This window comes from Ziziphus jujuba, chromosome 7, assembly GCF_031755915.1.
Source record: "Ziziphus jujuba cultivar Dongzao chromosome 7, ASM3175591v1".
Classification (NCBI taxonomy): Eukaryota; Viridiplantae; Streptophyta; class Magnoliopsida; order Rosales; family Rhamnaceae; genus Ziziphus; species Ziziphus jujuba.
The window spans coordinates 13212833-13225709 of NC_083385.1; the positions used below are offsets into that span (position 1 = coordinate 13212833).

The 12877-nt window shown below is 38.9% G+C and overlaps 2 long non-coding RNA genes and 1 pseudogene across 2 annotated transcripts; all 3 read right to left on the reverse strand.

The window, feature by feature from the left end:
- LOC132804435 (uncharacterized) lies at nucleotides 1-997 on the reverse strand. Its single transcript, XR_009639574.1, has 2 exons — nucleotides 478-997; nucleotides 1-307 (listed from the first exon to the last, which is right to left on the reverse strand). It is a non-coding gene; the product is annotated as an uncharacterized LOC132804435 (long non-coding RNA).
- A 1423-nt stretch (nucleotides 998-2420) lies between these two features.
- Nucleotides 2421-4988, reverse strand: LOC125423903 (uncharacterized). Its single transcript, XR_009639775.1, has 5 exons — nucleotides 4730-4988; nucleotides 4419-4486; nucleotides 3691-3858; nucleotides 3453-3593; nucleotides 2421-2724 (listed from the first exon to the last, which is right to left on the reverse strand). It is a non-coding gene; the product is annotated as an uncharacterized LOC125423903 (long non-coding RNA).
- A 450-nt stretch (nucleotides 4989-5438) lies between these two features.
- LOC107424871 (cytochrome P450 81Q32-like) lies at nucleotides 5439-7821 on the reverse strand (annotated as a pseudogene).
- Nucleotides 7822-12877: the final 5056 nt, after the last annotated feature.

Below are 12877 nucleotides of genomic sequence, written 5' to 3' on the forward strand. Positions count from 1 at the left end.
TGGAGAATTTAATAATGAAATTGGGTCCTTACACTTCATCTTGACATAAGAATCATGTAGAAAAACTAAAAACTAAACCTGAATTAGCAAGAGAAAAATGTACAAGTGTTTTATGAATAAAATCTAGAGAATATTACAACTCCTACAAAAGGCTCTGTTGGTATCAATCCTAATTTGACCCAAAGTTCCCCATCAATGTCAAAATCTCGAACACCAACTGGCACCACAATTGGTATAATGCCAAACTTTAGTGACAGCATTAAAAGCATACGGGGCACCTCCACTATAACGGAGACCAATTTGATACCTGGATGAAATCAAACGAAATATCTGCGGTTAGTTACAATATTTAGCATACAAGTTTCAAAGAAAATAATTAAATACCTAAAGTATCCATAAAGAAGTATAAAGGTTCAAATCAACAATTGAGGCAATAGCTCATACCCAGTAATAATAGAGAAAAGTAGTAAAACATACTTGCTTTCATGAACATTAAGGTAAGACCCAATTCCGTGGCCTGTACCGTGCCGATAATCAAGACCATTTTTCTATAGTGGAACTCAAGCAAGAATGTCTAGGGCATTACCTGTAGGAAAATGAACATGTACCTTCCTATCACACAATCTTACAAGAATATAGTCAATACATTTCACTTAAAATGAAATACATAATTTAAAAAATAAAATAAAATACCATTGGTTCCATTAGGAAATTGAGCATTCCCAAGTGCAATATAACCATTGAGGACCTGCAAAATGAAGCAAACAAAATTACTTTGCAAGACTTGAAAAAATATAATAATAATAATGATAATAAAAAGGAAAAATAAAATAGATTAGCACTTACTGCAGTATAGCGTTTTCAACTATATCACTTTTTAACAAGAACATTTGAAAGTAGTTGATAAAGTAGGAATTAACATATCCATGTCAAAGTTCATTTTAAAAGTGGAAAACCCTTTATTTCTCTTGATATATTGGAATTTGTTATGCATAGAATGTCATGCTAGCTTTTGAAAGTGGTTGATAAACTAGGAATTAGCATATCCATGTCAAAATTCATTTGAAATTGGAAAACACTTTATTTATCTTTATATGGTGAAATTTGCTATGCTTGCTTCAGAATCAGGTTGTGCCCATGCAATACAACTTAAGAACTATTACCACTCATGTGCATAAATGACAATGCCAGAGATACCTCTTTTGAAGTTCACAGATATCATATAGAATTTTCAACCATTACCACTTATTATAATATAGAATTTTCATTTGAAGTTCACAGTACCTTTTTTACTGCACGAAAACTCTCCAGCTTATCGCTTGCAGTTACCTCTGTCAATTTAAGTGCCTACAATCATTGCATCATTGTTTGATTAGTGTGTATTGAAACTACACAAGTAGAGCATTGCATGCAGACACATAGAAACATACACAAGCTGTGTACTGACAAGTTGTCTGATACGGTTTATGTCCTTTTACATTCCTCTTTCAAACAATATTTAGACCACAATACAACTAGTATTTCAATCAAATGTTAGATGTTGCATAACAACCTAAAAAAATAAAAAAACAAAAAACAAAAAATGAACTTACAAACCAGCATTAAACTAAAAGTAATGTCAGAGAATTACCTTGGGACGTTCTGAACTATTGTTTGAATCTTGGGGTGCGGATTCATGATTAAGACCAAGCGATCTTGATATTCTTGATTCTACCTTTGAAGCATTATTCAATATTTTGGTAGTTCCAGTTTCTGACGCTACTATTCCTTGAAATTCTTCACTCACAATTAAAGTAGCTAAGACATCCATGAATGACTCTTTATCTGCTTCTTTAGAATACTTTGTTTCTTCTTTCACAATCTAAAGCATCAATGTTGGTGGATTCTGCCTCAACTTTGTCATCCTCTTCATCCTCAACATATGCTTTATATGTCAGCCGAAGTAGTATTTCTCCATAAGAACTCTTTCTAGAAAGTCCCCAGCCTCTTTGCATCCATATATGCTTTTTTAGTTTCCCCAACCAAAGTAGTATTTTTGGTTTCCTAGAAGCCAACTAACTCTCAAGCTGCAAAGAAAACATAATAATCAACATGTTGTTATGTACCTCGGGATACAAGCTTCAGGAAATTATAACTTAAATGAATAATTTAACAACAACGGTTACTTAAATGTATGTTACCTGTGGCAAGGGATAAAAAGTTGTAGCAATCAATGTCTAGATACCTTTGATCAGGCTTGAGCCTTAAATCTATAGGGGACAACTTTTCCTGCAACTAAAATCAAGATTAAGAAGTCCTCCTCCACTCACACAATAGTAAAATTAAAAGCACTTGAATGATTTTATTTTGTTTGCATGTTCTAAAATCTCTTGTCATCAATTCATGTCCATGCTAAAAATGCAATTGGGAAAAAGAAAAAAAGAAAGAAAAAATGTTCCGGTGCAGTGTTTCAAACCAGGGCATTAAGTAATAGTAATGAAGTCATCGACACTACCTTTAATCCAAGGGTGAGTTCATTCATGGTGATGGCAAAGCGTGGCAAGTTATATCTTGTAGGAAACTGGGGTGGCTTGCTCCGTTTCCAATGCAACTGGGCATCAGGTCAAGACTCCAATCCTTTTCCCTTCCCAGAACAATTTCCATCCACATAATGGATGCTCTCATCCCATTTTCCAAATAGTATTGCTATTGTTTTTCCATTTCTATCTTGAACTAAACCATGTACTTGACCGAAAAAGAAAACAGCAATAATTTTAAAAGAACAATCATTAAGCTTGTTAACAATAGCATAGTACTTATTAACAGAATCTATACCCTCAATCCATTCTGTTCACCCAAAAATAGAATCCTTTGGTTTGATGTATTTATTTTAAAAAATTAAAAAAGGGGCTTTCTTCTAGAAGCAAAATAAAACCAAAGGGGTAAGAAAATGATTCATGCTCTGCCTCTCATAATCCATACATATTGTTCTTGCAGACAACTTCAACTCCCATAAAGGATTAACTAATAAAAATTTTTGTTGCTGTCAACTCCAACCCCTTTGGAGGATTCGAAGTTGGTATCATCATATTCAGAAACTAAAGGAATTATATATCCAATATAATGGGATTATAGGTTGTCCAGACTTTATTATATATTAGGCTTTCAAAAAAATAAAATAAAATAAAATAAAATAAATCCTTTGTCAACAAATATGGAGAGAGATTTCAATAATTTGATAGCCTCCGCCTAGTATAATTTTAGTCAAATTAAATTAAATTTATTAAACAACATAATTATATCTCATTCCACAAAGAAACAAACCAAACAATTGAAGAAGTTATGCCAAATTACGTTCCTAGAGAAAAAAAATTGCCATGCTTTTTTTTAGTCATCCAAGAAGACCTCCAAATATCCATATAAAACTATATGCAAGTAAAGCATTTGAAAATTAAAAGATAAAGAAAGAATACCTGGTGAGGATTTTGGTCAATGATAGATTGCTCCTTGAATTTCAGCTTGCAAGAATAGTTATGATTCCCCTGTATACGCATTGTACCACAGTGGTCACAATAGAGCTTTTCCAATATAAGATTGTTAATTGATGTTGTAACCTGGCAGAAAAAAGAACATAAACACAACAAAGAATAAATAATATAAAAAATATTTCTTTTTGGTTAAGGGAATATTAGTCGAATCATTAGTCATTACCTTACTCCATTGAAAAATTTCTCTGTCTTCAAATTCCACCATTAAAAGAACAACATGATCAAGCTGAATTGAGTGACCCTAAAATTTACTCTTCAAATTGCTATCACGCCAAAATTTCCATCGTTTACCCTCACAGTGGCAAGCAACAATTAATCGATGATGACTGACCTGACACCAAAAAGATGAAGAATATTCAGTATGTATGCACAAGGTTTTGAATGTCCAGAGTCTGTTAAAGGAAGTATACAAGATAGATTAAACCTAGGTACCATTTGTTCTTCCTCCTTTCCTCCCTCACAATCTAGTACTTACAGGGCTACTTTCTACAGAGGATTACCCTAAATTCAGCTATTGCCAGCTATATATTCTACACTATTTTGGCTGAGGTAGTCATCTTTATGTGAAAATAATTACTGGTCTTAATATCATAAAAATAAGCATGAACTTCCTTTTCTCTCACAATAACTCCTATTTCTCTCTCCAAAATTTATAAAGCTATCCTTTTTATTGTCACTGCAGCACATACCATAATAATGTCATCAATTTTCCTTTTCAAACTATGTATAGTAATGCTTGAGTGCGATATATGCATTTACGTTTAAGATGAAATATGCATACCACATTGTGTCTAGCTTTTAAATACAAATGATTTATATAAAACTAGCCAAAGTGCTCCTAGTATGAAATTTGTTTGAAGCAGAACTATAGGTTAGCGTTTGAAGGCTCACCAAACCTCCTTTTATAAGGAACCCCATTGGACTGAGCTTCAAATCACAGTTTCTTCTATTTCCATGCCCTAACAAAAAAAAAAAAAAAATTGCATGGGTTTTGAAAATTTTTTGAAGCAATACCCGATTCAAGTGAGAAATTGATGAGAAATCATAGGAGATACCCGGGGACAATGTAGCTTGAAATTGCCATGGTTCAGACAAAATGTCAGAAACAAAAGAGAAAAGAAGAATAGGAAAGACAAAAAATGGGGAGGGAAACAAAAAGTTATAATGTGTGTTTTTTTTTTTCTTATGAAATGAAAACTCACCCAAAATGCTTCTTTTGTGTTGGAGTTTCGATCGTGCCCTCACTTTGGTCCGTAAGCGAAAGCACAACGGTGTTCTCCATCAGGTTTTCGCCACACAGCCACTGCCGATTTCCAAAAAGCGCAAACCTTCTCGAATCCTCAATCGGCGACTTAAGGTGGCTTCTCTCCATCTTCGATTCAAATGGTGCTAATCTCTCTCTGCCTCCGATTGCTAGCAACAACCTGATTCTCTCTCACTTTCTCTTCCTCTTTTCTTCGTGCTCCGTCCAAGTTAGAGAAAAAAATGGAATACGTCTCATTAGTTTTTTTTCCTTTTCTTTTATATTTGAAAAGGGTAATCTAGAAATATTGAAAAATTAAAGGGTAAAACAAAAATATTTGAGATGAGAAGGGCAAATATCGTTATAGCCCTTTAAAAAAGGGTATAGGGCCAAATTCCCCTTGTTAAGAGTGTATACTGGGCCACCCACATGGGTGTGGTAACATAATAAACATATTCCACCTCGATTGCCTCCCTTTTTAATTAAAGGAAAATCTAGTAAAATGGTATTTTTATTTTTAGGACATTAAATTAAAAGGGTCTTGCTCTTAAAATTTGCTTTAATCAGGCCAATATAATTTATTAGCTTGACAAAAAGGAATATTAATACTGATCAATACTAAACTATTTTATATGAGCTTAAACTTTGTGTAGATATCCGTCATAGTCTACATTAAAAATATATATTTTTTGGTGAATGCATTATTACAAATAGATATTGATTATTACTATTATATATCGTAGCTAACCCAATCATTTTACACGTACTTCAAATTTCATCCACCGATAGAATACTTTTCATGATCGCACGTGCTTTACACATGGCCTCCAATGGCAAAGCTTTCGGCATGGTGAGCCCCTCACCTTCAGTCATGTCAACTAGTTTCTCACTAACCCTTACCCATTCAAAGCACTGAATCAACGATCCCAAAGTGAAGCCCACTACATGTTGGGCTAGGCCGATTCTAGGACAAGCCCTTCTACCCATTCCCAGGGGTATGAGCTTGGTCTGGACCTCAACATCATCCTTTTCGAACCTTTCAGGCATGAAACTTTCTGGATCATCCCAGAGTTTAGGGTCTCTATGTATGGCCCATGCATTAACCAGTAAGATAGTGTCACGTGGCATGTCTTATCCCCCAATCGTACAGTATTCGGACGAGCAATGAGGCATGAGCAATGGTGCCGCGGGGTATAGTCGAAGGGTCTCGGAGCCTATGTTTTGCAGGTAACGTAGTTTTGAAAGGTCCGACTCATCCACCAATCGTTGCAGCCCGACATGTTGATCAAGTTCAAGTCTAGGTTTTTTTAGGATATGGGGATGGTTAAGCAAATTGAACATTGCCATTCCAGTGTCACAGCCGCTGTGTCTGTTCCGCCCAAAAGCATTAGTTGATTAAAGGAGATAGTCAATTAATTGAAGATTAAGAACCAAGTTAATAAAATGGGCATAATAATTAAAATATAATTTTTACATAAAAGAATATTGTCGTAAGTAATTAATTAACCAGTATAAATCCTTTAATGATTTGGTCGGTGTAGTATTCAGGCTGTGATTCATGCAAAGAGAGTAAATGATCAATCATGGTGTTTCTAGTACTCCCTTTGTTCCTGAGATGCTCATCGATCAGACCTTGCAACAATGAATCCGCTCTATTAAAAAGCTTTTGTATCGTCCTTTCAAAACCATCAATTCCAATCCATTTTAAAATAGGCAAGAAATCTCCTGGATTTGTTGCCCCACCACACATAAATACCTCCTCTATAACCTCTGTGAAATCATGCGCTTCTTCTTTGACGTCGTCACCGTAGTACCGCTTTCCCAACACCATTCTCATTATGACGTTAAAGATCAGCTCCGTTAGCGACGATTTCATTTCCACCTTCGTGAAATCTTGGAGTGAATCACTAGAAAGCTTGCGCAACAATCTAACGATCTCGTCCTTTCGAAGCTTGAGAACATGTTGAGGCGGTTCGACTAGAAGATATTTGTGGAACCGATGCGGCGGAGGTTGCGCCAATGATCACCGTATGGGGACACTGCAACAGCAGTGTAGTTGTAGCCCAGGTGTTTTCCAGTCACCAACAGAGGGTGGTTGGCGAGAACGATGTCGTTGTCGGTGAAGCACTCTACGACAGCGGAGGAAGACGATACTATAACGACGCGGCGAGAGTCGAACCTCAGAGAGAAAATGGGGCCGTATTTTTTAGAGAGACGGTGCAAAGTTCGATGGACGGGAGGTTTTTGTGAAGTCCAGCCGCACCACCACTGCACCGACAGTGTGAAAACTGCACAGCCACCATCTTTGACAATGGTTGTTGCATTTAACACCGAACTCCAACTTGCTCAACAATTGTGGGCTACTGTCAGAAGTTGTTGAAGATTGTGGCCATGCAACCGACCTTGTAAGCCTATAAATAGGCTCCATCCCGTTGCATGCAAGCCAAGCCAAGAGAGCAATCAATATCATCCCAAGTGAGGAGTATTGAGAGAAAACTCCGAGAGAGAGAGTGTTTAAGTTCCAGAGAAAGCTTGAGAGAAGAGTAAGCAATTCCAGAGAGAATTTGACAGTGTAGAGAGAGGTTCCACGTGAGAATCTCCACGAGAGAAGTTTTTATTTTTGTATTCTATTTCCAAGAGTATAATAGAATTCTTTTTATTTTTCTTCTCATATTTCTTCTCTAAAGTGGTCGGAGAACCACAACATGTGGTATCAGAGCTCCAGGTCGAGAGCTTGGGTTCAAAATTTGAAGAAACAGAGCCTCTGTTCTTCAAGTTGGTGTTTCAAAAAGTTGCTCAAATAATTACTTTGACAATACCAGGTGACAGTACCGTACGAGACGAGAACAACGAAGTTCGCCGGAGAGAAACGCAGAGGCTCACGCGCTCGCACGCGCCGTCTGAAATTTTTTGCAGCAGTTCACGCGCCTCACGCGCCGTCTGCAGGTTGAAGACGACCACGTCAGCCAACACGTCAGCGCACCAAGCCACGTCATCTGCCACGCCAGCCGACACATCGTCAGCCACTCCAGCCGACACATCATCTGCCATGTGTTGACACGTCAACATAATCTGCCACGTCATCAAAATTTTTCTAAAATTACAGAACAGCCCCTGAATTGTTGGAAATTACATATTGACCCCTGTAGTTTCTGTATTTACAGGTTGACCCAGAAGTTTTATGAAATTATATTTTTGCCCCAAAATTTCTGGTAATTATATTTTGACCCCGGAAGAGTCAAGTCCACCATTTTCGGCCGTTCCGAATGCAACGGTTAACTCCGTTTTGCCAAATTCGGCTCCATTTTTGGTCAAGCCATAATGTCAATGGAAGAATCATTTTCGGGAGCTATGGTTAAGCTCACTGCCACAAATTATACACTTTGGAGACCTCGGATGGAAGATCTCCTCAATTGTAAAGATCTGTTTGATCCTATAGAAGCTAAAGGAGAAAACCCCGATCCCAACAAAGAAGCAGAATGGAAGAAATTAAACAAGAAAACGGATGCGAAGGAAACGGATGCATATGCCCTCTGGACAAAATTGGAGGACATGTACCAGGCCAAGATTGCTCGGAACAAAGCCCTGTTGCTTAAGCGATTGGTAAATTTAAAATTACAGAGTGGAACTTCTGTAGCCGAGCATACCAGTGAGTTCCAGAGCTTGGTAAATCAACTATCTGCTGTGGATTATCAACTAGGGGATGAGGATCAGGCCCTCCTACTTCTAAGCTCTCTTCCAGACAGTTGGGAGACATTGGTAGTCTCTCTCAGCAATTCGGCCCCGAATGGCAAACTTACTATGTCTATGGTTAAGGATGCCCTATTTAATGAAGAGGCCAGGAGAAAAGACATTGGCATGGATCAGTCACAGCAAAGAGGTGGTCGAGATAGGGGGAGAGGCAAGAGCAAGAGCAGAGGCAGATCTACAGACGGCAGAAAATCATCATATAAGTGCTATCATTATGGCCTGGAGGGTCACATGAAGAAGAACTGCAGAAAGTTGTTGAGAGAGCAGAGACTCCAAGGTAATCAGCCGAAGAAGGATGGAGAGACACTAGTCACTGTTACAGGAGAAGTGGCGCTCTGCTCCACCGAAGAAGAAACATGCCTTCATATATCAACCCAAGATGTTGAGTGGGTAGTCGATACTGCAGCATCCTACCATGTCACTCCACATAGAGATTTCTTCAAAACGTACAAAGCAGGAGACTTTGGTACGGTAAAGATGGGAAATTCCAGTTTCGCAAAGATTATGGGAACTGGTGATATTCAGGTAAAAACGAATGTTGGTTGTACAATCACTTTGAAGGATGTCCGTCATGTTCCAGACCTTCAGTTTAATCTACTTTCGGGAACAGCCTTAGACAAGCAAGGCTATGACAACTACTTCAGCAAAGGCACATGGAAAATGACGAAAGGTGCCATAGTTGTCGCCCGAGGACATATTTGTGGAACGTTGTACAAAACTTATGTGAAGATATGTGCAGATAGCCTCAATATTGCAGAAGGAGAGGCGTCTCAAAATCTGTGGCACCAGAGACTCGGTCACATGAGTGAAAAAGGATTGTCCACTTTGGCAAGGAAGAAGCTTATCACTGTTTGCAAGGATGCTGTGCTAGATCCTTGTAATCACTGTCTGTTTGGTAAGCAACATAGAGTCTCCTTCAGTTCCTCTTCATCGAGAAGATCAGAGTTGCTTAGTCTGGTGCACTCTGATGTTTGTGGTCCCATGGAGGTGGAATCATTAGGTGGCAACAAGTATTTCCTGACCTTCATTGATGATGCTTCTCGGAAGGTGTGGGTATATTTCTTGAAGACAAAGGACCAGGTATTGGATTACTTCAAACTGTTTCATACCATGGTAGAGCGTGAAACAGGAAAGAAGCTGAAATGTCTCCGCTCAGATAATGGAGGCGAGTATACTTCCAAGGAGTTCGATGCCTACTGTAGAAGACACGGCATTCGACATGAGAAGACGGTCCCTCGCACCCCACAACATAATGGAATAGCCAAAAGAATGAACCGAACCATTATGGAAAAGGTCAGAAGTATGATCAGTATGGCTAAGCTGCCAAAGTCATTCTGGGGAGAAGCTGTTCGTGCCGCCTGCTATTTAATCAACAGATCACCGTCAGTACCGTTGAATTTTGAAATTCCGGAGAAAGTGTGGTCGGGTAAGATTCCCTCCTACTCTCATTTAAGAGTGTTTGGTTGTTTAGCTTATGTACATGTATCCAAGGAGCTCAGACAGAAGCTCGATGCAAGATCTACTCCATGCATCTTTATAGGATATGGAGATGAAGAATTCGGATACAGGTTATGGGACCCAAAAACAAAGAAGGTTATTAGAAGCAGGGATGTAGTATTCCATGAAAACCAGACAATGGAAGACATTGAAAAGCCCATAATATCTCCTAATTATAGTTCTAGTGCCGAGAATTTTTGTCCTAATCCAGCACCAGAACAAATAGCCACAAAGGATAATGAGGTGCATGAAGATATACCAGAAGCAGACCAGGAGGAAGAAGGGGATATTAAGCAGGGGGAGACTCAATCCTCTCAAGCAGCTGCAGGGCCATCACAGCGGTCAGATGATGGTACATCTCCTGAAACCAGTGGTTTACAAGTTCGGAGATCTGAGCGAGGCCGAATTCCATCAAATAGATTTCCAGAATCTGAGTATATTCTGCTTACTGAAGAAGGGGAGCTAGAGAGTTTCCAGGAAGCTATTTCTCATCAAGAGAAGGAAAAGTGGCTGCAAGCAATGCAAGATGAGATGGAATCCTTGCAGAAAAATCATAATTATGAGTTGGTTAAGCTTCCAACAGGAAAGAAGGCACTAAAGAATAAATGGGTATTCAAGCTCAAGAAAGATGGTAGCAGAAGGGTGGTGAAACACAAAGCTCGATTGGTGGTCAAAGGATTTCTTCAGAAGAAAGGAATTGACTTTGATGAGATTTTTTCACCAGTGGTAAAAATGACTTCAATTCGAGTCATTTTTGGTTTACTAGCAAGTCTAAACCTAGAGCTTGAACAGATGGATGTGAAGACAGCATTTCTTCACGGTGATTTACATGAGGAAATTTACATGGAGCAGCCAGAAGGATTTGAGGTTTCAGGGAAAGAAAACCTCGTATGCAAGCTGAAGAAGAGCTTGTATGGCCTCAAGCAAGCACCAAGACAATGGTATAAGAAGTTTGACTTGTTTATGGTGAGTCAAGGCTATAAAAGGACTGCAGCGGACCAGTGTGTTTATATTCAAAAATTTTCAGGTGGAAACTTCATTGCACTTTTGCTATATGTGGACGACATGTTGATCGTTGGACAAGATGCAATGAAGATTAGTCAGCTGAAGAAAGAATTGTCTAAGTCCTTTGATATGAAGACTTAGGACCAGCTCAACAAATTTTGGGAATGCAAATAATCCGAGACAGGAAGAATAGAAGGTTATGGCTATCTCAAGAGAAGTATGTTGAACGGGTGATAAAGAGATTCAACATGGATAAAGCCAAACCGATCAGCATTCCACTTGCAAATCATTTCAAGTTGAGTAAGAGATTGTGCCCCTCATCCAAAGAAGAGATAGAGGAGATGGCTTCAGTACCATATTCTTCAGCGGTAGGAAGTCTGATGTATGCAATGGTGTGTACCAGACCAGACATTGCTCACGCAGTAGGTGTTGTGAGCAGATTTCTTTCAAATCCTGGAAAGAAACACTGGAAAGCAGTCAAATGGATTCTCAGGTATCTTAAAGGTACATCGAAGCTGTGCTTGTGCTACGGGGGAGGTGATCCAATCTTAGAAGGCTATACAGATGTAGATATGGCCGGAGACCCTGATAATAGAAAGTCTACATCAGGTTATCTCTACATTTTTGCGGGGGGAGCTGTGTCATAGCAGTCAAGATTGCAGAAGTGTGTTGCTTTATCCACTACTGAAGCAGAGTACATAGCCGCAGCGGAAGTGTTGTGGTTAAAGCGTTTTCTCACAGAATTGGGCATCAAGCAAGAAGACTACAAGATACATTGTGATAACCAAAGTGCCATGGATTTGAGCAAAAACTCAATGTATCATTCCCGTACAAAGCACATTGACATCCGCTATCATTGGATACGCGAAGTAATAGATCAACAGTTGCTGAAACTGATGAAGATCCACACAAAAGAGAATCCAGCAGATATGCTAACAAAAGTTGTTGCTCAAAAGAAGCTGAAGTTATGCAGAGACATAGCCGGAATGGATGGCAGATGACCATCAGTTTAAATGCGGCTGGAGGGGGAGAATTGTGAAGTCCAGCCGCACCACCACTACACCGACAGTGTGAAGATTGCACAGCCACCATCTTTGACAATGGTTGCTGCATTTAACACCGAACTCCAACTTGCTCAACAATTGTGGGCTACTGTCAGAAGCTGTTGAAGATTGTGGCCATGCAACCGACCTTGTAAGCCTATAAATAGGCTCCATCCCGTTGCATGCAAGCCAAGCCAAGAGAGCAAGCTCAATATCATCCCAAGTGAGGAGTATTGAGAGAAAACTCTGAGAGAGAGAGTGTTTAAGTTCCAGAGAGAGCTTGAGAGAAGAGTGAGCAATTCCAGAGAGAATTTGACAGTGTAGAAAGAGGTTCCACGTGAGAATCTCCACGAAAGAAGTTTTTATTTTTGTATTCTATTTCCAAGAGAGTAATAGAATTCTTTTTATTTTTCTTCTCATATTTCTTCTCTAAAGTGGTCGGAGAACCACAACAGTTTTAAGAGATGGAGATGGCCAATAATGGGAAGAGAAAATGGTCCAGGTGGGAGGCTCTTGTGAGGTGATCTATATATCAGGATGAAGAACTTGAAAGCAATGAGAAAGATGATAAGGGAAAGACATGTAGAACAGAGCATCTTCCATGGGGCGCAGTTTTTTTTTTTTTTCCCTTGTTTTTGTTTATCTGTAAATTATAACTTGGTACTTTCCAAGCATTCCTAATTCAACACCCCCTTGTGAGTTCAATTATTAAAAGATTTCTGAATATGGTCGTTGATGGTGATAAAACGTAGGGCAGTCAAATCTCCAACTGATAACTGTCCTAATTAAAGAATAAATAATGGCCCTCGTCC